Here is a 25,102-nt window from a genome sequence, read left to right as displayed (position 1 = left end):
ATTTTTAAATGCTCTCAAAGCCAAAATGTGTCTAACGTAGCAGGATAACATTAACTTAATGAACATGAACTTTACTTTTTATTTTTTTAATGAAGGCCTCCTGATTTTACTGGGGTGTACTCAGTATGTTTTTATGGTTCTTTTTTTGTGGGTTTTTTTTGGTTAAGAACAGTTTTTAGGATAACTATCTGAATTAGATCTATCTTTTAGAAATGAAGTAGTTCTGACAATATCAGGTCATAGGTCCAGAGGACTCAGGAATGTCTGAATCCTGGCTCCCTTAACAACCGTTTCTCCCTGTGAAATTCCAGAGGCAGAAAGACAAATGGGAAATCAAAGTTCCGCTTGATTATTAATTGAACTGATGCTCTTTATCTCAGTTCAAGGTATTTGAGAATTGGGTCATGACACGTGACATAGACTCTAAGTTCAGTGGTCCCCCTTGTAGCACTCAGTGGGCTTGTGGAGGCCAGAATATTTCTTCTTGAGAACGAAGAAAAGAGAATAAATTTGCCTCAGTGCCTAGCTCAAAGTGTGTAGGTAGGCCATCAGCTCCAGGCCCGAGTGGCACCTGGGAGCCAAGAGGAGTGCAAAGGATACTTGGGTTGTCCGTTACTGCACTGAGGCCAAAGGCAAGAGTATTCATCGTGAGTCCTTTTGCATCCAGTGAGTGAACTAGGTTAGTAAATGTGAGACTTTTTATGTCTACTAGTAAATGTGGCTTAGTCACTGATTTGCATGACATATATCCTTTCTGAATTTGAGTTTACTTATCTTTACCATGAGTTGACAGTCCTTGTGCTGCTTATTCATATTGCATATGTTGAGTAATGAGTGAATTGAGATGTATAAGGTCTGCTTGTGATCTGTAAAACACTGTAAGAAATTATGACCATTCCAGTTGAAATCATTATTACAAATTTTAGCTACTGGCAACTTTACACTGTTAAGGGATGTTACTGGAATTTAGTGGATCATTTAGCTTCCTTATTTCTCCCCTGTCACCTCCACCCACTATCCTATTTGTAGGCTTGGGTGTTGATGGGGAAGGCCAACATTTATAGAGTAATTAGTAGGTATTTCATACATAGTTATATCTGGTTTCCACTTTTGGTATTATTCCTCTTACTACAGAAAACAGATTTACAGAGGTTTAGTAATGTAACTCTATATAAAATACGGCCGAGATTTGCAACTTTTATTTTTTATAGTTGTAGATCAGGAAGCTCAAAAAATAAGTTCTAAATTCCTCATTTGGCACTACTCTTAGTACTAAAAAAAAAAAAGTCTTTGTCATGATAAAAGTGAACAAAAAGAAGCTTGAGGTGCTCTTTTCATTTTCAAATAATTTCTTTTATATCCTTATAGTGATATGTAAAATGTATTTTGTGAATGTATATTTATAGGCATTTTAGAATATAATTTTATTGTTCTCTTCCTCTTTGCAAAAATAGATCTAATCTGAAAATAAATGGGCTATCTCTTTTTAAAAAAATTTTTTTATTGTTATGTTAATCAACATACATTACATCATTAGTTTTTGATGTAGTGTTCCATGATTCATTGTTTGTGCATAACCCCCAGTGCTCCACGCGGAACGTGCCCTCTTTAATACCCATCACCAGGCTAACCCATCCCCCCACCCCCTTCCCTCTAGAATCCTCAGTTTATTTTTCAGAATCCATCGTCTCTCATGGTTCGTCTCCCCCTCCGATTTACCCCCCTTCATTCTTCCCCTCCAGCTATCTTCTTTTTTTTTTTTCTTAACATATATTGCATTATTTGTTTCAGAGGTACAGATCTGTGATTCAACAGTCTTGCACAAATCACAGCACTCACCATAGCACTTACCCTCCTCAGTGTCTATCACCCAGCCACCCCATCCCTCCCACCCCCCACGACTCCAGCAACCCTCAGTGTGTTTCCTGAGATTAAGACTTACTCATATCAGTGAGGTCATATGATACATGTCTTTCTCTGATTGACTTATTTCACTCAGCATAACACCCTCCGGTTCCATCCATGTCGTTGCAAATGGCAAGATCTCATTCCTTTTTTTTTTTTTTTTTAAAGATTTTATTTATTTATTTGAGAGAGAGAGAGAGAATGGGAGATAGAAAGCACGAGAGGGAAGAGGGTCAGAGGGAGAAGCAGATTCCCCGCTGAGCAGGGAGCCCGATGCAGGACTCGATCCCGGGACTCCAGGATCATGACCTGAGCCAAAGGCAGTCGCTCAACCAACTGAGCCACCCAGGCGCCCCAAGATCTCATTCCTTTTGATGGCTGCATAATATTCCATCGTATATATATACCACGTCTTCTTTATCCATTCCTCTGTCGAGGGACATCTTGGCTCTTTCCACAGTTTGGCTATGGTGGACATTGCTGCTATAAACATCGGGGTTGAATGTAAATGGCCTATCTCTTAAAAAAAGGGGGGAGGGCTATCGTCTCTTAATTTTTTTTTTTTTAAAGTAGTTTGTCCTTAGATTTGAGTTCAGTTGTGGTTATTGTCTCCTGATGGCTGCTTAGATGAACATATGATTTTCTGAGATTTCAGAATTGGTTTGCAAAATAGTTTTACAATGCCCAGTGCTGGGTTATCTCTGAATGCCCTGTGGTTCCTTTATTGGGGCTGCTATAACCAACTTAAATTGTGATAAATACTTCAGCTATACCATATTATAGCAGAGGGTAAAAGAAGATAAAGTTATTTGGAATCACTGTGTTGGGATATGTTGCTTAGACAAATTTTGAAAAGACTCTGGTTTCTTAGGAGTCTTTATATTCATTTTAAACACATTAAGGAAATAAAGATTTTTGTTTCTCAAAGTCTCATTGAGTGTAGTTTTGCTCTAATTAGAAAGAATGAGGAACAACAGTAGGTTTTAACAGTATTGTCTCTGTCTCCTTATGATTTTATGTGGCTGCAAAGCAAACCTGTAGTTCTATTTTAGGCATAGCCTCTTTTGTGAGGTCTTCCATAGACTTACTCCTTTTCCTATATTTTCATCATTCTTTGTTCTTGTAGTATAACCCTTTTTACAGTGTATTTTAGTCAGTCATTTTTAGTTCAGCTTTTCTCCCTTTTGTTCCCTTTTTTAATAAACATCCAACCTTCAACCCAAAACTAACTCTTTAAGGTAGAGACCATCTCCTCCTTATTTTTGGATTCTCATGGCCTAGGCTGGTGCTTGTGTGATTGATCTCTGAAAATGTTTGTTTGCTGGATCAATTAGGGCTCTCTTGTGTCCATTTATAAGAGAGATCAAAGTCCCGAAGGAAGTACAACAGAATAGACTTCTTTTTTTTTTTTTTAAAGATTTTATTTATTTATTTGGCAGAGAGAGAGAGAGAGAGAGAGAGAGAACAAGTAGGCAGAGAGGCAGAGGGAGAAGGAGAAGCAGGCTCCCCCGCCGAGCAGGGAGCCCGACGCGGGGCTCGATCCCAGGACCCTGGGATTATGACCTGAGCTGAAGGCAGCCACTTAACCGACCGAGCCACCCAGGCGCCCCCAGAATAGACTTCTTACCTTTAACAATGGAGGCATCCTGGTTAGTGTCTCACTGAGGCTCTGATGACCTTAATTCACGAGTCCAGTGCTGTTGTAGCCCAGAGTGAAAGTCTGACTTTTTTCCCCAGTTTCAAGTTTTTTTCTAATGGATGTATGGATCAGTAAGATCTATTTATAGAAATCATTTCCTTTTTGAGGAAATTTATTCTTCTTTGAATACTTGGTATTTATTTTCCAGTCAGAGCAACACAAAGTGTCTCTTTTGTTGGGACATGCCCCTCTGCATGTCCCCACCCACCGTTTGCTGAGCACTGTCTGTGTGCCTGGCACTGTGGGAGGGATTCTGAAGTGAGGAAAAAACACACTTCCTCTTTAGCAGGAGTTAATCAGGTATGTTCAAGAGAAATTCCTGCGTACAGCATCATACTTTCAAACTGAGGAGGAAATAAGAGTTTGAAAAGACTCTTAATACATTTGCAGCCTTTTCTGCCTTTTTTTTTTTTTTTTTTTAAAGTCCCCTCACTTGCAGTGTTTGAAAACTAGTAACATGATCTTCCCTCTTCCTCATTTACTGCCTTCAAGGACAGTAGAACTTTCTGTACAGCTGCCTTTTTTCTCTGAGTGTATATACTGCTCAGCACCCAAGCCTGCTTCATCCTGCTTTATTGGCCCGTTAACCCCTCCACTTGTATTTTGCAAGAAATGACTTTTCAGTAATCTGTTAAATGGATTTGGAACCAGCTACTCACCTCTAAATGTATGGCTCCTAGAAGGCAGAATGGCTGTGGAACTCTGCACAGTCTTCAGCTTGCCCTTAGGACAGTGGTGTCCAGTCCCTCGTTTCCTCCCTCCTGCCCCACAAGCCCCTCTGCCCTGGAGCGTGCCATGCCTGCCCCCGCCATCGGGCTTTTGAGGCCAGTGTGCCTCCTGCCTGGTGCACCCTTCTCCCAGATCTTCATGTGCCTGGGCCTCTTACTTCTTCTGAGTCTCCTCTCAAAGGTCAATCTCTTTCTCTGACCACTCTCCTTCCATAGCCTCCGCTCCCTCCCACTGCTTTTGCCCTTAGCAGGTGTTTCTTCGTAGCACGTACACCTAACATATCATATGGTTGCACGTCTTCTCCACTTTATCTCATCTCCCTTGGCCATCCTATTTACGATTTTACCCGCACTTTAAATCCTCCTTTTCTGCTTTATTTTCTTGCTAGCATTTATCACCCCTACCTTAGCTTGAGTTCTATTTACTTATCTTTTTTTTTTAAAGATTTTATTTATTTATTTGAGAGAGGAAATGAGAGAGAGAGAGCATGAGAGGGGGGAGGGTCCGAGGGAGAAGCAGACTCCCTGCTGAGCAGCAGGGAGCCCGATGCGGGACTCCATCCCGGGACTCTAGGATCATGACCTGAGCCGAAGGCAGTCGCTTAACCAACTGAGCCACCCAGGCGCCCCTCTATTTACTTATCTTGTTATTTGCTTCCCTGCTAAAATAACGGTTCTAGTAGGACAGGGACTTGGTGTGTTTTCTCCCCTTCCTTAGCCCCTGCTGCATTTAGAAGATTGACTGGCATGTTGTAGGCACTCAGTAAATACTTGTTGAATGAATGAATATCATATCCATAAGGGAAGGACCTTGTGTATTGTTCACTATGTAGAGTGTACATGGGAGGGTAGGTAGGGCTTTGCATTTTAGAGTTCAAGCCATGTAATATCTTGGGAAGCAATAGTAAGTTATGCCAGCAAAGTGGCCTTTTACTGACCTCGTGTCGAGATTCTGTAGGCAGAACTTTTGCTTTGTCATTTACTCAAAGTTTGATGAGCCAGTTGTGTTTGAACCAAATTTGATGATTATGATTGCTGGGAAACTTCTGTGACATGTGTTAGTTTTGTGTTTTATGTTGTCATTCTTTAATTATCATGTGTGTTTGACAGTGATGAAATGTGAGCAAGTTTTGTAAAACTTTGAAATTACATTTTCTATCCTAGACAATACATCTTTTTCTTACTATCCTTAGTTTGTCATTGCTGTAAAATGTGTAATACTTTATATTCTAGTTGACTGTTTTAGTTGAAGTACAAAGGTGACATTTCTTACTGTCTTTATTAGCTGTCACAATTTTTGCTAATAGAATTGGTTTTTATAAAAGGGATTTTTTTTTTTTAACTTTTGGGATTTTTGATATTTAAGGCATGGTTTAGAAAGATTATTTTATTTTTTCCTTTTATGCCTCTTTTCCTATTGTAGAATATTTCCAGAATGATGGAAGTAACCTAGTTCAAAAAAGTTGTATTTTGAACAGTTGTCTGTTGAAGTAGCGTTGGGGTAAGAGCTTCGATTCTAGAGCCAGGTAGTCTAGTTTGTGTTTTTGGATAACTTTTCTTAAATGCACCTCAGTCTTCTCACCTGTAAAATGGGCATGCTTGTAACACCTACCTCTTAGCCTTGTGAGAATGTTTAATGAGTCAGTGTATATAAAACACTGAGAACAGTGCTTGGCACCAAATAAAGGCTACGTAAGTGTTAGCAATTGTTAATGCAGAATCCTATAGTAGGGCCTTGGCTTTATCTACTTTATATGCTTACTGTTTTAAACTTCTTATTGGCATAATTTTATAATTACAGAAAAGTTGAATGAAGAATACAGGGAGTTCCTGTATGCCCTTCACTTGGCTTCTCCTTTCTTCCCATATAATCATATCACATTTGTCAAAACTAAGAAATTGTCACTGGAATAGTCAGTTCTGCTGTAACGTGACATATGCACTCCTGAAAACCACTGACTATGCAAAATCTTGCAGTGAAAACCCCAGGGCTGTTGGGAGAAGTGGGATTAATGGTCTAGCACTCAGAAACTTTGTTCAGGGAAACAAACCAAATGAAAGTCCTAACATATTTTTACATGTTTTACATGGGTAACAGACATGCAAATACTAAAATATGGCACTTACCTTAAAAAAAAAAAAGCCCTTAGAAATACTTTGCGCATGGAAGTGGGTGTTGGAAGAGTTGCACGCCTGTGTTATTGGGAAATGGAGGAAGGGGGGTGGTTAGAAATTCGTGGAAAGTTGCTCCACCAGATGTGGATGGGGGGCTTCCTAACACATTCTGGAAACTGAGGTCGCTGGTAGATGTTTGGGTGTCCCTGCACATGTAACCCGACGTGGCTGGGTTCAGTTTTCTGTGTGCACCTAACATTTCTTGTGGATGAAATTGGGCGTCAGCAAATGTGAAATTTGTGTTACGCTCAAGTGTACAAGGGAACACCCTTGTATATATCACTGGAACAAATTTGCGTCTTCAAAACCGTATAGCAGAACTGACTGTACAATACTGTTAACTAAATGACAGATTTATTTGGATATAATTAGTTTTTCTACTAATACCCTTTTTCTGTTTCTGAATCCAATCTGGGATACCACATGTGTTTAGATTTCATTTATTTTTAATATATGGAAAAAAACTCTGCTGTACATATATATCAGTCAGGAAATTCTTTGACACGTATATTTGCTAGACAATGAAAATTGATACTCATATCTATATTCCTGGATCATTTCCAGATTCAATAAGGAAAGATTGCATTATTTAATGTATTTGGGGATATTATAATATTTAATATGTTTTAGAGTTACAAGTGGTAAAACTCTATTGATGGAAGTCAAATATCCAGAACACTGCATTGTCCTTGTCCTAGACAAGCTGTTACTATAGTAACTTGGCAGTTTGTTGCTTGTAAATATCTGAGTTTAGTTAGATTATTTGGTGATTGAAAGTTTGAAAAGCGTGCTGTAACATGCGGATGGATTGTACTTGTGTGAACCATAAAAATGTGTTGCAGACGTTTGTTTTCTTTTCTGAATTTGTGATTGTAAGAATTATTTGTTGACTTCTAATCATTCTCTGCCTTCAGCTCCATGGTAATTTATGTGACATCCCATTAAGACTAAAAATCATAAGGGGCTGGGTAAAAGACGTTAAGTCATTCGTTGTTTAGATCATGTAGGATGTCAGCCTAATCTTATGTCAGTACATACCTGGCTATTTAGAAACTGCTCTTTTTCAAATAAATAAATCTTTAAAAAAAAAAAAAAACATAAAAAAAATGGAAAAGAAAAAGGGCGCCTGGGTGGCTCAGTTGGTTAGGCAACTGCCTTCGGCTCAGGTCATGATCTTGGAGTCCCGGGATCGAGTCCTGCATCAGGCTCCCTGCTCAGCAGGGAGTCTGCTTCTCCCGCTGACCCTACCCCCTCTCATGTGCTCTCTCTTTCTCTCTCTCTCTCTCTCATTCTCTCTCTTTCAAATAAATAAATCTTAAAAAAAAAACCATAGAAACTGCTCTTTTTCTAGAGCATAGAAATAGAAAGCACTTTCTTTCACCTGCGTTCATTTAGAACAATATTGCAAAACAGTACGATAAGTTGTATGACTGGCAGAAGCATTTCTCCCCATGACCTGCAGACCCAGGACCTCTTTGTGCCATGCATACTGTAACGCATGTTTGTCCCTAGCATTTTATTCCCTTGCTAACCTTGAATCATTTCTACTTTTCCTAGGCTTTAATCTCTTTGTGGTGCTCTCTACCCGACTTGATAATGCAGCAAGGTGATAGACTAATTGTGTTCTTCAACAGTTCGATTCAGAATGAATATATCTTTTGTGCATTTTGAAGTCATATTTTTGGCTTTGTATATTTCTGGCTCTGTTATGCATGGGGGCCGTTAAGACTATGTGGCCATTATGAGCTTTTTACTTTTTTTTTTTACTTTTTTTTATTGTACGTTAATCACCATACATTACATCATTAGTTTTTGATGTAGTGTTCCATGATTCATTGTTTGTGCATAACCCCCAGTGCTCCACGCGGAACGTGTCCTCTTTAATACCCATCACCAGGCTAACCCATCCTCCCACACCCTCCCCTCTAGAACCCTCAGTTTGTTTTTCAGAGTCCATCGTCTCTCATGGTTCGTCTCCCCCTCCGACTTACTCCCCTTCATTCTTCCCCTCCTGCTAACTTCTTCTTCTTCTTCTTTTTTTTTTTTTTAACATATATTGCATTATTTGTTTCAGAAGTACAGATCCGTGATTCAACAGTCTTGCACAATTCACAGCGCTCACCATAGCACATACCCTTCCCAATGTCTGTCACCCAGCCACCCCATCCCTCCCACCCCCCACGACTCCAGCAACCCTCAGTTTGTTTCCTGAGATTAAAAATTCCTCATATCAGTGAGGTCATATGATACATGTCTTTCTCTGATTGACTTATTTCACTCAGCAAAACACCCTCCAGTTCCATCCACATCATTGCAAATGGCAAGATCTCATTCCTTTTGATGGCTGCATAATATTCCATTGTATATATACACCACATCTTCTTTATCCATTCATCTGTCGATGGACATCTTGGCTCTTTCCACAGTTTGGCTATTGTGGACATTGCTGCTATAAACATCGGAGTGCACGTACCCCTTCGGATCCCTACATTTGTATCTTTGTGTTAAATACCCAGTAGTGCAATTGCTGGATCGTATCGTAACTCTATTTTCAACTGTTTGAGGAACCTCCATACTGTTTTCCAGAGTGGCTGCACCAGCTTCCATTCCCACCAACAGTGTAGGAGGGTTCCCCTTTCTCTGCATCCCCGCCAACATCTGTCGTTTCCTGACTTGTTCATTTTAGCCATTCTGACTGGTGTGAGGTGGTATCTCATTGAGGTTTTGATTTGGATTTCCCTGATGCCGAGTGATGTTGAGCACTTTTTCATGTGCCTGTTGGCCATTTGGATGTCTTCTTTGGAAAAATGTCTGTTCATGTCTTCTGCCCATTTCTGGATTGGATTATTTGTTCTTTGGGTGTTGAGTTTGATAAGTTCTTTATCGATTTTGGATGCTAGCCCTTTATCTGATATGTCATTTGCAAATATTTTCTCCCATTCTGTCGGTTGTCTTTTGGTTTTGTGGACTGCTTCTTTTGCTGTGCTAAAGCTTTTTATCTTGATGAAATCCCAATAGTTCATTTTTGCCCTGGCTTCCCTTGCCTTTGGCGATGTTTCTAGGAAGAAGTTGCTGCGGCTGAGGTCGAAGAGGTTGCTACCTGTGTTCTCCTTTAGGATTTTGATGGACTTCTGTCTCACGTTTAGGTCTTTCAACCATTTTGAGTCTATTTTTGTGTGTGGTGTAAGGAAATGGTCCAGTTTCATTCTTCTGCATGTGGCTGTCCAATTTTCCCAACAGCATTTGTGGAAGAGACTGTCTTTTTTCCATTGGACATTCTTTCCTGCTTTGTCAAAGATGAGTTGACCATAGAGTTGAGGGTCCATTTCTGGGCTCTCGATTCTGTTCCATTGATCTATGTGTCTGTTTTTGTGCCAGTACTATACTGTCTTGATGGTGACAGCTTTGTAATAGAGCTGGAAGTCCGGAATTGTGATGCCGCCAGCTTTGCTTTTCTTTTTCAATATTCCTCTGGCTATTCGGGGTCTCTTCTGGTTCCATACAAATTTTAGGATTATTTGTTCCATTCTTTGAAAAAAATGGATGGTATTTTGATGGGGATTGCATTGAATGTGTAGATTGCTCTAGGTAGCCTTGACATCTTCACAATGTTGGTTCTTCCAATCCATGAGCATGGAACGTTTTTCCATTTCTTTGTGTCTTCTTCAATTTCTTTCATGAGTATTTTATAGTTTTCTGAGTACAGATCCTTTGCCTCTTTGGTTAAATTTATTCCTAGGTATCTTATGGTTTTGGGTGCAATTGTAAATGGGATCGACTCCTTGATTTGTCTCTCTTCTGTCTTGTTGGTGTATAGGAATGCCACTGGTTTCTGTGCATTGATTTTATATCCTGCTACTTTACTGATTTCCTGTATGATTTCTAGCAGTTTTGGGGTGGAGTCTTTTGGGTTTTCCACATACAGTATCATCTCATCTGCAAAGAGTGAGAGTTTGACTTCCTCTTTGCCGATGTGGATGCCTTTGATTTCTTTTTGTTGTCTGATTGCTGTGGCTAGGACTTCTAATACTATGTTGAATAGCAGTGGTGATAGTGGTCATCCCTGCCGCGTTCCTGCGAAAAGCTTGAGAATGATATTTGCTGTAGGTTTTTCATAGATGGCTTTTATGATATTGTGGTATGTACCCTCTCTCCCTATACTCTGAAGAGTTTTGATCAAGAAAGGATACTGTACTTTGTCAAATGCTTTTTCTGCATCTATTGAGAGGATCCTATGATTCTTGTTCTTTCTTTTGTTAATGTTTTGTATCACGTTGATTGATTTGCAGATGTTGAACCAACCTTGCAGCCCGGGGATAAATCCCACTTGGTCATGGTGAATAATCCTTTTAATGTACTGTTGGATCCTATTGGCTAGTATTTTGGTGAGAATTTTTGCATCTATGTTCATCAAGGATATTGGTCTGTAATTCTGCTTTTTGATGGGGTCTTTGGTTTGGGGATCAAGGTAATGGTGGCCTCATAAAATGAATTTGGAAGTTTTCCTTCCATTTCTGTTTTCTGAAACAGTTTCAGAAGAATAGGTATTAATTCTTTAAATGTTTGGTAGAATTCCCCTGGGAAGCCATCTGGCCCTGGTCTTTTGTGTGTTGGGAGATTTTTGATGACTGCTTCCATTTCCTTAGTGGTTATAGGTCTGTTCAGGTTTTCTGTTTCTTCCTGGTTCAATTTTGGTCGTTGATACATCTCTAGGAATGCACCCATTTCTTCCAGGTTATCTAATTTGCTGGCATAGAGTTTCTCATAATATGTTCTTATAATTGTTTGTATTTCTTTGGTGTTGCTTTTGATCTCTCCTCTTTCATTCATGATTTTGTTGATTTGGGTCATTGCTCTTTTCTTTTTGATCAGTCTGGCCAGGGGTTTATCCATCTTGTTAATTCTTTCAAAGAACCAGCTCCTAGTTTCGTTGATCTGTTCTACTGTTCTTTTGGTTTCTATTTCACTGATTTCTGCTCTCATCTTTATTATATCTCGTCTCGTGTTGGGTTTAGGCTTGATGTGCTGTTTTTTTCTCTAGCTCCTTTAGGTGTAGGGTTAGGTTGTGTATTTGAGACCTTTCTTGTTTCTTGAGAAAGGCTTGTATTGCTCTATACTTTCCTCTTAGGACTGCCTTTGCTACATCCCAAAGATTTTGAACCGTTGTGTTTTCATTTTCATTGGTTTCCATGAATTTTTTTAATTCTTCTTTAATTTCCTGGTTGACCCATTCATTCTTTAGTAGGATGCTCTTGAGCCTCCATGTATTTGAGTTCTTTCCAACTTTCCTCTTGTGATTGAGTTCTAGTTTCAAAGCATTGTGGTCTGAAAATATGCAGGGAATGATCCCAGTCTCTTGGTACCAGTTGAGACCTGATTTGTGACCTAGGATGTGATCAATTCTGGAGAATGTTCCATGGGCACTAGAGAAGAATGTGTATTCCGTTGCCTTGGGATGGAATGTTCTGAATATGTGTGTGAAGTCCATTTGGTCCAGTGTGTCATTTAAAGTCTTTATTTCCTTGTTGATCTTTTGCTTAGATGATCTGTCCATTTCAGTCAGGGGGGTGTTAAAGTCCCTCACTCTTATTGTATTGTTAATGTGTTTCTTTGCTTTTGTTATTAATTGCCTTATAAAATTGGCTGCTCCCATGTTAGGGGCATAGATATTTACAATTGTTAGATCTTCTTGTTGGATATAGTGTCCTTCTTCATCTCTTATTACTGTCTTTGTTTTAAAATATAATTTGTCTGATATGAGGATTGCCACCCCAGCTTTCTTTTGGTGTCCATTAGTATGGTAAATGGTTTTCCACCCCCTCACTTTTAATCTAGGGGTGTCTTTGGAGTTAAAATGAGTCTCTTGCAGACAGCATATGGATGGGTCTTGTTTTTGAATCCAATCTGATAGCCTGTGTCTTTTGATTGGGGCATTTAGCCCATTTACATTTAGGGTAACTATTGAAAGGTATGAATTTAGTGCCATTATATTGCCTGTAACGTGACTGTTACTGTATATTGTCTGTGCTCCCTTCTGATCTATGCTGCTTTTAGGCTCTCTCTTTGCTTAGAGGACCCCTTTCAATATTTCTTGTAGGGCTGGTTTCATGTTTGCAAATTCCTTTAGTTTTTGTTTGTCCTGGAAGCTTTTTATCTCTGCTTCTATTTTCACTGACAGCCTAGCTGGATATAGTATTCTTGGCTGCCTGTTTTTCTCATTTAGTGCTCTGATGATATCATGCCAGTCCTTTCTGGCCTGCCAGGTCTCTGTGGATAGGTCTGTTGCCAGTCTAATGTTTCTACCATTGTAGGTTACATATCTCTTCTCCCAAACTGCTTTCAGGATTTTCTCTTTGTCTCTGAGACTCATAAGTTTTACTATTAGATGTCGGGGTGTTGACCTATGTTTGTTGATTTTGAGAGGGCTGCTCTGTGCCTCCTGGATTTTGATGCCTGTTTCCTTCCCCACATTAGGCAAATTCTCTGCTATTATTTGCTCCAGTATACCGTCTGCCCCTCTCTCTCTTTCTTCTTCTTCTGGAATCCCAATTATTCTAATGTTGTTTCATCTTATCGTATCGCTTATCTCTCGAATTCTGCCCTCGTGATCCTGTAGTTGTTTCTCTCCCTTTTTCTCAGCCTCTTTATTTTCCATCATTTGGTCTTCTATATCGCTGATTCTCTCTTCTGCCTCATGTATCCTAGCAGTTAGTGCCCCCATTTTTGATTGCACCTCATTAATAGCCTCTTTGATTTCGACTTGGTTAGATTTTAGTTCTTTTATTTCTCCAGAAAGGGTTTTTCTAATAACTTCCACGCTTTTTTCAAGCCCAGCTAGTATCTTTAAAGTCATGATTCGAACTCTAGGTCCGATATTGTGCTACTGTCTGTATTGAGTTGGTCCATGGCAGACGGTACTACCTCTTGTTCTTTTTGCTGAGGTGATTTTTTTCGTCTTGTCATTTTGTCCAGAGGAGAATAGATGAATGAGAGAACAAAATGCTAACTGTTTAACAACGTCCCCAGCAAATATACTCTATACAAATCAGGAAAGACCTGAAAGCAGGGGAAAAGAAAGGGAAAGAAAGAAAATAGAGGAAAAAAAAAAGAAGAAAAAAGATAAAAACAGAATAAAACAAAACAAAAACCAGAATATGATCAGATATGATTAGGCTAGTGCATAGATCAGTGGCACAGATTAGATTTTGGGTGTATTTTTTTCTGTTAGAAGAAAGTGCCTCCTAAAATTTTAAAGGAAGAAAGACTTATATATGTACAAAATAAGGGTTGATATAATAAAGGGATGGAAGATGACTGTAAAGACGAAAATTATAAAAGATTGTACTAAAGGAAATGATAAGATAAGAAGTTGTTTGAAAGAAGAAAGAAGAAGATTTAAAAAAAAAGAAAAAGGGAGAGAATGTGACCAGGCAGGAGACTAGAACAAAGCCATACACTAGTGATTTAGGGTATATTTTGGTCTGTTAGAAGAAACTGTATCTCAAAATTTTAAAGAGAGAACAACTTATATATGTATGCCAAAAATAAGGGTAACTACTATGAAGGGATAAAATATGACTCTAAAAATGAAAAATAAAAAATGTTTTTTTAAAAAAGGGATTGATAAGATGTTGGTTGAAAAAGGGAAAAAGAAAAATTCAAGAAAAGAAAAAAACAGTTAAAAAAATTAACTTTGAAAAACTAATGAATCATGGTAAAAACTCCATGAATTCTCTGTGCAGTATCCCCTAGCGCTGGAGTTCTCCCGTTCTCCTTGATCAGTAAACTTGGTCTTGGCTTGCTGGCTGTTGGTGCTGATCTTCTGGGGGAGGGGCCTGTTGCCGTGGTTCCCAAATGTCTTTGCCGCAGGCGGAATTGCCCCGCCCTTGTCATTCTGGGCTAAGCAAGCTGCTAGGGTTTGCTCTCAGGAGCTTTTGTTCCCTGCAAGCTCTGGTACAGCTTTGGAGGACCAGGGTGAAAATGGTGGCCTCCCAATCTCCACCTGGAGGAGCTGAGAACTTGGGGCCTCGCTCCTCAGTGTGCCCCCAGAGAAAAGCAGTCAGTCACTCCCGTCTGCCCGGTCTCTGGCTGCACTCCGTGCTCACCCGGTCTGTGACCGATCGTTTCAATCTCTGGCACCCGACCCCGTGTGGAGTCTCCAAACCCAGCAGATCCCTGCGGTGCGCTCCTGCGCCGCTCCTCCCGGGCGAGGAAGGGGAGTCTCCCCGGCTCTGCCGCTTGTTGGGTCCCTGCTGGAGGCGCAGTGGCCCGACTGTGCCCTGGGTCACAGTTTATGGCCACCCCGAGCTGAGAGCCCGCGCCTTGGCTCCGTCTCTGCAGCCGGCTTCCCCGCTTCGATACCCGTGAGCTCTACTGCACTCAGGCACCCCCGGTCTTTCTGTGACCCGGAGCGTCCTGAGGCCACACTGTCCCGTGAGGGTTCCACCCCCCACTTAGCCACTGGAGCGACGTCCCTCAGCGGAGCCGACTTCTAAAAGTTCTGATTTTGTGCTCCGGGGCTCTGTCACTTGCCAGAAGCGGCTGACGGAGGCCCCCTCCCCCGCCGTCTATCCTCCCCAATATCACCTCGGATTCACTTCTCCGCACGTCCTACCTTCCAGTAAGTGGTCGCTTCTCTGTTCAGAGAACTGTTGCTACTCTCCTCTTCGGTCTGCTGTTGAGTTCGTAGGTGTTCAGAATGGTTTTATCCCTATTCAGCCGAATTCCTGAGACCAGACAAAATCCACGTCTCCTTACTCCTACACCATCTTGCTCCGCCTCAGCTTTTTACTTTTTTAGAGAAAATTTTAATTGTAAAAAATGCGTAACATCAAATTTACCATTTTAACCATTTTTCAGCATACAGTTCAGTAGTAATTACATTCACCTTGTTCAACGAATTTCCAAACTCTTTATCTTGTGAAACTGAAGTTCTTTGCCCATTGAACAACTCACCATTTTCCACTCAACCTGGCCCCTGACCAGCACCATTCTGCTTTGTATCTGGTTGAAGCTGTCTACTCTAGGTGCCTCACAGAAGTGGAATCATGCAATATTTGTCTTTTTGTGGCTCTTTTATTTCACTTAGCATAATATCATGCAGGCACAATACACTTTTTAAAAAAATTTTTATTTTTTAAAGATTTTATTTATTCATTTGAGACAACAGAGATACAGAGAGAGGGAGAGAGAGAGCATGAGCAGGGGGAGAGGCAGAGGGAGAAGCAGGCTCCCCACTGAAGCAGGAGCCCGATGTGTGGTTCGTTCCCAGGACCCTGGGATCATGGCCTGAACTGAAGGCAGACGCTTAACCTTCTGAGCCAACCACGTGCCCCGCATAATACACTTTTAGGGTAGTTAATATTACGCTTAAATGAAATTTAGAGTGGCTTGCCATCTGTGGGTTACGTTTCTATTTATGCTGCGAAAGTACTTCCCAAATGAAGTAAAGGATGAAGATGAATTCTAGTTTGAGATGCAAGTTACCATTATTGCCTAACTTCCTATGGAAAACCTCTTCATCTCTTGGTGATAAAGAGGGTGTACAAAGTGAAGGGAACTTCTAGTATCTCCTTTAACACTTTGTTTTCTAAATCTTGGGTTTGAGTAGCCAAACATGGAGACTTTTTCTATAATTACAATAACATAAAATTTATGTCTTAAAATAGCCAACATCAATATGCATTTTATTAAAATTCCCAGTAGGACAAATTTGATTTTGGTCAAATTGATTTTATCTTATAACGTAAATCATTAATAAATAATTTATCCTTAGGAAATCAGATGACATTGTTCCCTTATTCACAACTGAAAGAGAGGTAGAAGTTTACTTTTTATTACACTTGCAGTTTCGAATTGTTGATGCTTTGATGTTTTATATTAGTTGGTGGTCTTTTTTTTTTTAATAGAAATAATTTGAACCACCTTTTTCGTTGAAATCAGAGTTGACCCTAAGCAGCTTTTAATTCCGAGCTGTAAATTTTTGTTTATTCTCCTTGAAAGGCAACAGAAGACCGTACTGGAATCAATTAATGGTGGCTTAGTTTCATAGTTTTAAGGATATTCTGGAGGTTTCTCTCCCATAAGAAGCATATTAATGTTTCTTTCAAAGCAGACGCTGATTTTTGAATTTTAATCTTTTTTAAGTGAAGTTTATAACAAATCATGAGTACCTGTGAAACTGATTTAAAGATTAAAGCACGCTTATATAGCTTTATCTTACTTTGTTTTCATTGAAGGAACAGTTTAAAGAAGATGGAGGAGTCATTTGAGATTGTGTGATGTGAATCAAATGTGGTGCCTGTCCACAGGTGAATTAGAGTCTAGTAGGGGAGGTATCAGGTGGATTGGGTATAGCTGCAACTGTCATACAATTAAAGTACATGTTGTAGGACGAGTATAGATAGGTTTGGAGGTGGGAGAGGTTACTGTCTGTTACAAAGGATGTAAATCAGGAAAGCCTTCCTGGAAGAGGTCAAGTTTGCTCTAGATGTTGAAAGTTGAGTGTGATTTTTGGTATTGGGAAGTTTGAGGAGGAAAGAGTCATCTGAATATTTAACATGAAGTTGTTTTACCCACTCAGGCTTCACCTGGACAAAAGATGTTCCTGGTAAATTTGTTAGTTGAAATGAAATGAATTAATGCACAGGATTTCCAGTAAACAATCAGGAATCTGTTTTTCCTTACATTTTTATGTAGCTTACTCTTGTTCATAGAGATTTCTTTTTTCTTCTCTGAAATTGTTAAAAAGCAGTTTCTGTTGGTCATTCCCATTGTAATTTTGTTGTTGTAATGGAAATATCACCTAAACTAGCTTGGATGATGAAATAATTATGGAAAAAATTGGGGCATTGCATTCACTTGTTTGATTCTCAAGAGAAAAATAAAAGTGTTTCTTTTCCCTTTAAAATTGAAAAGTTGATTAGTTACCTAATCAAAATTCAGTTCCCGTATGTGCAGTTTATTTCTGAACTGCTGTGAACAAAGAACAATAAATTGGTTTGTATTTTAGACTTGGAATAAGTATTTGGCCTTCTGTGGTGAGAGGAGTATAGAGAGTACTTTACAAAACGGGATATGTTGGCAGTTTCTGAATCCAAGGATAACCTGGTATTTGGATCAGAAAGGAAAAGCTAATCACCTCAAGTGTCTGGGAGCAGGGTCTGGGGCTGGCCATGGGATAGTTGGTTTGCTTGTCTCCGGGCACTATGGGCACCTTAGATCTTGACTCAGTTAGTTCTTGTCTTCCTATTTATGTAAAGCAACAGAATGCATTTAGGGCAATTTCTTTGATTAACAAGGTGGAAATGAATATTATTTCACTGTAGTTTTTTATGGGCTTTGGAAAGTATGTTGATACTGATATTTGTTATGTATTTGGTACTCTGAGAAGAATGTATTTGGTACTCTAAAGAAATGAAGGTGTACTGATTTGTTCATTCATTTCCTCTTTTGAGTATGGAACTTTTTTTTTTTTAATTTACAAACCAATTTTATGTTTCACATGTAATTCTCACAGCATGTTTATGGGATAAACAAAAGGGATTGTTATCCTGCTTTCAGGGCAAAACTGAGAGGCATTAGTAGGAATATATGCTGAAATAGGGAGTTATTTTAAAAATAATTTTAATTGCACTGTTATTTTAGTGTATATATGTAATATTGTCAAATGTTTTTAATATGGCTTAATGCGGTTCAAAGTTTCTAATTTTATTTGAAATTAAGACCTCTTTGAGAGGGTGCTTGTTTTTTAAACGAATGCACTCTCCTAAAAATCTGTTACTAGATTCAGCATTACCTTATGGTACCAAATGATACTCTTTTCATGGAGATGAGATTTTTCTTTCATTATTCATTTTCCTCCCTGCTCTAAGTACCCTGCCCAATAATTCTGAACATGTGATCTTTAAGTAGATTATAACATCTTCTGAATGGTTGAATTACCTTAGGGAAATAGTCCCTATAATTTTTCTTGATCACACAATGTCTTTTCCAGTCAAGATTTCATTAATATGTAAATACTTGTCTGTAACAGCAGTGAATCTCTTTATCACACTATATTTAATTAACATATAAATAACCCTGTGAGACACTTTCCCAATTTCTGATATAGACAAGACTGTTTAAATATTGTATTTGTAATAAGAAAAATTCTATTAAGAATCAAATTCATATTTCATACACAAAGTCCATGCATTATTTTAAGAAATGTTTTGATCTCCATACGTACCCAATTTTTAATCCCAAAAGTTTTGATACTATATGTAATGACTGTAGGGAAAAAACTCCATGACGTACATAAATGTTGGGATCATGTGACATGGTATTGCCATCTGTTTGATGGAGAGAAGTGGTAGGACAGTGGTATTCTGGGAAGAGCAAAGACTTTCATCAAAAACATGGGTGTGTGTCTTGGTCCTGATACTTTGCTGGCTGTGTTACATTTGGGAAGTCACTTAGCTTCTCTAAACTTGAGTTTCTTCATGTGTGGGATGGGGACATTGTGGAGGTATCGTGACGCTTGAGTGACGTAAGAGTGATGTCCTCTGCCACTGTTCCGAGCATGGCGGTGGCGTCCCATGTACGGCAGTGGTTAGAGTAGCCAAAGGTATGGCTGTGGCAGCAGCACCAGTGTCCTTGGTGCATGTTGAAAGGCATGTCATAGATTCTTTTAGTTTCAGGCGCATTAAGTAGGCTTGCAAGAGACTGATGAATGAACAAAATGTCAAATTATAATAAGGAATATCCCTCCTGATGACACTGATGCTGTGATTGCTCATCTGGGACAGCACCCCTTTCCTGGAATTGGGTACCTGAGGTTCCAGATTATTAATCAAGAAGTTGCTTAGTGGACCTTATTTCAAATGCAATTTTGAAGTTTTTGTTTTTACTTTGTATTGAATTATATATACAGGAAAGTGTACAAACCGTAAATGTACAATTTGGTGAATTCATGAACAAGTTGAAGAACAACTTCATCAGCATCCCTTATCCCCTGTCCTGTTTACCTTCTTGTAGTCACCTCATCCAAGAGAACCACTACCCTGACTTCTGACGCCACAGCTTAGTTTTGTCTGTGAAAGAAATGGAGTGGCTTCTGCGGACTATTTTACCTAAACTCTGGAAAAGCATAAGTAACTTCTTACTCTCAAGAGAGCTCAGGTTTCTGATGTCTTTCAAGTTGGATACTTTTCTAAAGCTGGATGTACATTGTTATTTTGTTTTTTATATTTAAAGTATATTTCTTATAGATAATACACAGCTGATCCTTGAACAACCTGGGTGTCAGGGGCACTGACCCCCCTGTGCAGTCAAAAATCCACATGTAACTTTTGATTCCCCCAAAGCTTAACTACTAATAGCCTGTTGTTGACCAGAATTTACCAGTAACATAAATAATCAATTAACACATATGTTGTATGTATTATATAACTGTATTCTTACAGTAAAGTAGGCTAGGGAAATGGAAATGTTAGTAAAAAATCATAAGGAAGAAAAAACAGTTGCAATACTGTATTGTATTTATCGGAAAAAAATCTGTGTATAAATGGACCCACATAGTTCAAACCAGTGTTGTTCAAGGGTTAACTGTAATTGAATCTTGCTGTTTAATCTAGTAATCTCTGCCTCTATGTTGTCATGCTCTGGCTATTTATATATAATGCACAGTTCAGTATGGTTCAGTTCAAAGATGACATCTTGGTATTTGTTTATCATTTGTTCCATTCATTGTTTGCCTTTTTCTCTTTTCCTGCCTTCTTTTGAATTGGCTATTTTTTATAATTCCATTTAATTTCCTTTATTGGATTATTAGCTATACCTTTTTCTTTTTCTTTTGGTGGTTGCTCTAGTGTCTACAGCATGTGTCTTTAACTTAGATAGTCTGCCTTCAAATAATACGGTAGAGCTTCATGTATAATGTAAGAACCTTACCACAGTATGTTTCCATTTTTCTCCCTGCTGGCTTTTGAATGATTGTTGTCCTATATTTAACTTTTACATATGTTATGAACTCCTCAATATATTTTTATCTATCCATCAAGTATTTAGCGGGGTTTAAATGAATGCCAGGTATTGCACTAAAGATAAAAAATACTCAAACTTTGAAGGAGCTTGTAGTTTAGTAAGGGAGCAAGACACAAATAAATAATTGTACATATCTTACATGACTTATGATGGGGTTATAGCCTGATAAACCCATTGTTAAAAGTATTAAGTTGAAAGTACATTTAATACACCTAACCTACTGAATATCATAGCTTACCTTAGCCTACATTAAACATGTTCATAATACTTAATACTAGCCTACAGTTGGGCAAAATCATCAAAACAAAGCCTATTTTATAATAAAGTGGTGAGCATCTGAGGTAATTTATTGAATACTGTACTGAAGGGAAAAACAGAATGGTTGTATGATTACAGAAGCTTTGTAAGTAAATTGGGTGTTTATCCTTTGTGTCGGTCGCATGGCTGACTGGAAGCTGGGCTCATTGGCGCTGTCCAGCATCAGGAGACGGTATCATACTGCATAACACTAGCCCAGAAAATGACCAAACTTGAACATTCAAAGCACAGTTTCTACTGAAATGCATATACCTTTCACGCCATTGTAAAGTAAAAAAATTGTAAATCGAACCATTCTAAGTTGGGGACCATCTGTAATTCTGTGCAGTGACAGCAGTAATGGTAATACATACAAAGCTTAGTAATGTGGAAGAAAGTCAGGTGAGCTTTATCTAGGAACATGACAGAAGGTTTTAATTTTTTTTTTCCTCTACAGATCACCACATTGATTGAGCCAATTAAAGACAACATTGTAAATATGCATGCCATGAATCAGACTGCTTTTTGTATCCATTTAGGTGAGGTTAAAGTGTTGAATTTATAATTTTTAAAAATTCTTTTTGAATCTCAGTCCACATTTTTTTCTTCCTATTGCCACTATACAACTTGATTTCTGAAGTGTAAATTTTTCTTTTTTTTTTTTGTAGAGTTTTTTTTTTTTTAAGTTAGAGTAATATAAGGCTTCCTTTTTAAAAGGAGCTTGCTGAGTCATTACTTGATTGAATCATTTTGCTGATACTTTTCTGTAAGATAGGTACTGAGGGTGTAAAGTGCCTCCACTCTGAATCACTTGTGTACAAATAATCACAGTGACAGTGAGGTAAATGCTGCAAAAGTATCACAGTCTCAGCTATGTAGTCTTAATTGACGTTTATATTTTTCATTTATTGTTCAGATTAAATTTTTTTCTTTTTTTAAGTTGAAATTTAGTCGACACACAGTGTTACATTAGCTTCAGATTGGTTTCAGTGTCAAATTAGTTTCACAACATAGTGATTGGACAAGTCTATGCCTTATGCTATACGCACTGCAAGGGTAGCTACCATCTGTCATCATTCAATGCTATTATAATACCATTGACTGTATTCCCTAGCTGTGCCTTTTATTCCTGGGACTTACTCATTCCATAACTGGAAGCTTATCGCTCCCACTACCCTTCACCCATTTTGCTCATCCCCCCACTCACTTGCCCTCTGGTAACCATCAGTTCTCTGTGTTTATGGGTTTCTTTCTTTTTTTTTTAATTTAAATTCAATTAGCCAACATACAATCCATCATTAGTTTCAGATGTAGAGTTCAGTAATTCTTCAGTTGCATAACACGCAGTGTTCTGTTTCTGCTTTTCGTTTGTTTACTCATTTGTTTTTAGATTCCACATATAAATGAAATCATATGGTATTAGTCTTTCTCTGTCTGACTTATTTCACTTGGCATAATATCCTCTAGGTCCACCCATGTTGTCACAATGGCAAAAAAAAAAAAAAAAAAAAAAATCTCAACCTTTTTTATGGCTGAATAATATTCCATTGTATATATGTACACTGCATCATCTTTATCCATTCATCCATTGATGGACACTTGGGCTGCTTCCATATCTTGGCTCTTGTAAATAATGCTGCAGTAAACATAGGGGTGCATGTATCTTTTCAAATTAGTGTTTTCATTTTCTTTGTGTAAATACCTAGTCATGGAATTACTGGATCATATGGTTTTGAGGAACCTCCATATTGTTTTCCACATTGACTGCACCAATTTACATTCCACCAACAATGCATGATGGTTCTTTTTTCTCCACATCCTTGCCAATACTTGTTATTTCTTGTCTTTTTGGTTCTAGCCATTCTTACAGGTGTCAGGTGATACCTCATTGTGGTTTTGATTTACATTTCCTTGATGATTAGCGATGTTGAACAATTTCTCATGTTTTATATCTTGATTAAATCTTTTCAATTCTTAAAAGGTTTTTTTGTTGTTGTTGTTTGTTTTTGAGAGCTCTGATATTAGAATGAAGAGAATATCCGTGGATATGTTCCTACTGATCATTTATTCATTCACTCAGTAAGTCAGGTTCTGGAACCAGGCTGTCTGGGTTCAGATGCCAGCTGCAGCTTTTTAGTTGTGTGACTTTGCATTGTTAGTAAACATTTCTCTGCCACTGTAAAATGAGAAAGATAATGTCTGTCTCTCAGGACTGCTGAATTTATATGTGTGTGTATATATTGGTTAGAACTTTGTATTTGTGCTCACACATAGGAAGTGCTATATGTGAAATGTCCATTCAGTGCAGGTCTAGAGGTAGGAATATATGGGATCTTGAAGGGTGATAATGGGGAAATAACATTTCCTGTGTCTTGAGATCTGCGTAGGCATTATTTTGCTGTTTTCTTTAGTTGTATGAGTAAAAGGAAGATAAAAAAAATGCTTATTTTTCTCTCTAATCCTTTGTGGTTCAACTTTGGTTTGGTTCAGACTCTGTTAGCATTATAACCTTATACAGGGTCAGGGTTTGTAAAGTACACTGATACAATGCATAAACATTTTGGTACATTTCAGTTTTGTAGTTGGGAAATTTTGTAGTTGATAAATTCAGATGTCATATACCTTTATTTTTGTCCTGGAAGGTTTTGCTGGGGTTTAATTAATAGACCAAAGGAGATTTGTCAGGGTCTTGTTATCTTTAAGTTGTATGAAATGAGTTTTGCTGCTATTCAGTCTAAGTAACAGAACAGGGAGTGAAATTGACTTGATTTCTCTTAATGTTACCTCCCTGATGGTGGTTGGCACATGTAGTTTTGAGCCTCCCTCGTGTGAAATAGTCCTCATCAATGCTTAGTTGACTCTTAGACCTCAAATCTTTCCGTATTGTCACATTGAATGTGTTCTCCCTTCCTGAATGAAACACTGGCAACTCTGAAACTATAGTTGAGTTTATGCTATAAATGAAAGTTATAATTCACCAATTTTAATTCACCCCATTTTCCATAGGTGGAGTATTATAAATATGAAAATCATGACACAAATAAATTAAAAAAGAAACATTTATAAATATTTGTTGTGTGTGACACCACATGCTGAATGTAAACATTACTACATAAATGTTTTGGGGATTTAAAAAAAAAAGTTGTCTATTTTAGCCTATTTTTTTAAAGTATATGCCACTGAAGTCGGGTTTGAGGATGCCTTTTTTTTACCCCTAGTAACTTTCCTTGTAGCAAACATAAGTATTTTCATTGTTCTGAGGACCTTGAGTGCCTCTTCTTCAGATTTAGGGTTCTCTCTCCAAGGGACAGGTGATGTGCAAGGGTCAGTCTTCCAATCACTGACCTCTCTAGTCATCTGTTGCCCCTTGTTTTGTTGACAGCCAACACCTTGGTGAAAGAGTAGCCTTTCTCACTTAGCTTTTCGGGAGGGATTTTCCTTTGAAGTTTGTGGCTTTCCCTTAAACTTTAATGATTTCGCCAACTTGTTCTCCTCAGAAGTAATCAGGTCATCCTTTGCTGATGGTAAAATATTTATTTTCAAACTTTGTTTTAAGCATTTTGGGAGAGAGATGATGCCTTGTAGATATTGTTGCTTATTTCTACCCCATAAATCAGCTCATCACTGCTTATTACTGCTTATTATGTTGGCCAGGTACCATATGTTCAGGATGGTGTGCAGTTGCTAGGTATTTGTAAACATAATCATTGGTATTATTTATATAGTGTTACTATTTATCATAAAGTAGATCTTGAAATGTCACCCAGTTACATAGATCTTGTGTTTTACTCCCCATGAAAACCGTCTTGCTGGTGTTAGGAATAATGATGCTTTTTATGATGGTTGAACACTTATTATGTATCAGGTACCACTCTATAAAGTCTTTAGATGTGCTCACTCGATTCTCCACAAATCCTGTTATTCTTTGTTTTACTAATGGGGAAACTGAGGCACAGGCCGATTGAAGAACTCCCTCAAGGTTACACAGCTGTGTAGGGTGGCATCTGTCACAGAGGTTAGACTTCTGAGACCGTACTCTTAATTATAATGGATTAGAATTCAAGAAAATATTTGTCTAGTCTTGTCTTCATTTGGGGCAGATAATATTACAGTATTTGCTAAATAGATGAAGCAGCTGGGTCCCCGGGAACAGAGGAAGTAGCTGGTGGAGCGGGGAGGACAGTCCAGTCCTGGAGGTGGTATTTTCACCCTGGTCTCTTGTATTCATCGCTAACATCTGAGAATATGGGTTAAGTTTCAAAATAACTCCTTA

General features: G+C 38.5%; 1 protein-coding gene across 5 annotated transcripts in view; it reads left to right on the top strand.

Annotated features, from left to right (window-relative positions):
- Positions 1-25,102, top strand: part of NBAS (NBAS subunit of NRZ tethering complex) — a 353,391-nt gene that overhangs the window by 90,530 nt on the left and 237,759 nt on the right. The gene's annotated exons all lie outside the window — the stretch shown is intronic.

This window comes from Zalophus californianus, chromosome 8 (genome assembly GCF_009762305.2).
Source record: "Zalophus californianus isolate mZalCal1 chromosome 8, mZalCal1.pri.v2, whole genome shotgun sequence".
Classification (NCBI taxonomy): domain Eukaryota; kingdom Metazoa; phylum Chordata; class Mammalia; order Carnivora; family Otariidae; genus Zalophus; species Zalophus californianus.
Note: the sequence above shows the minus strand (reverse complement) of the source record. Positions and strands in the feature narration are given on the sequence as shown.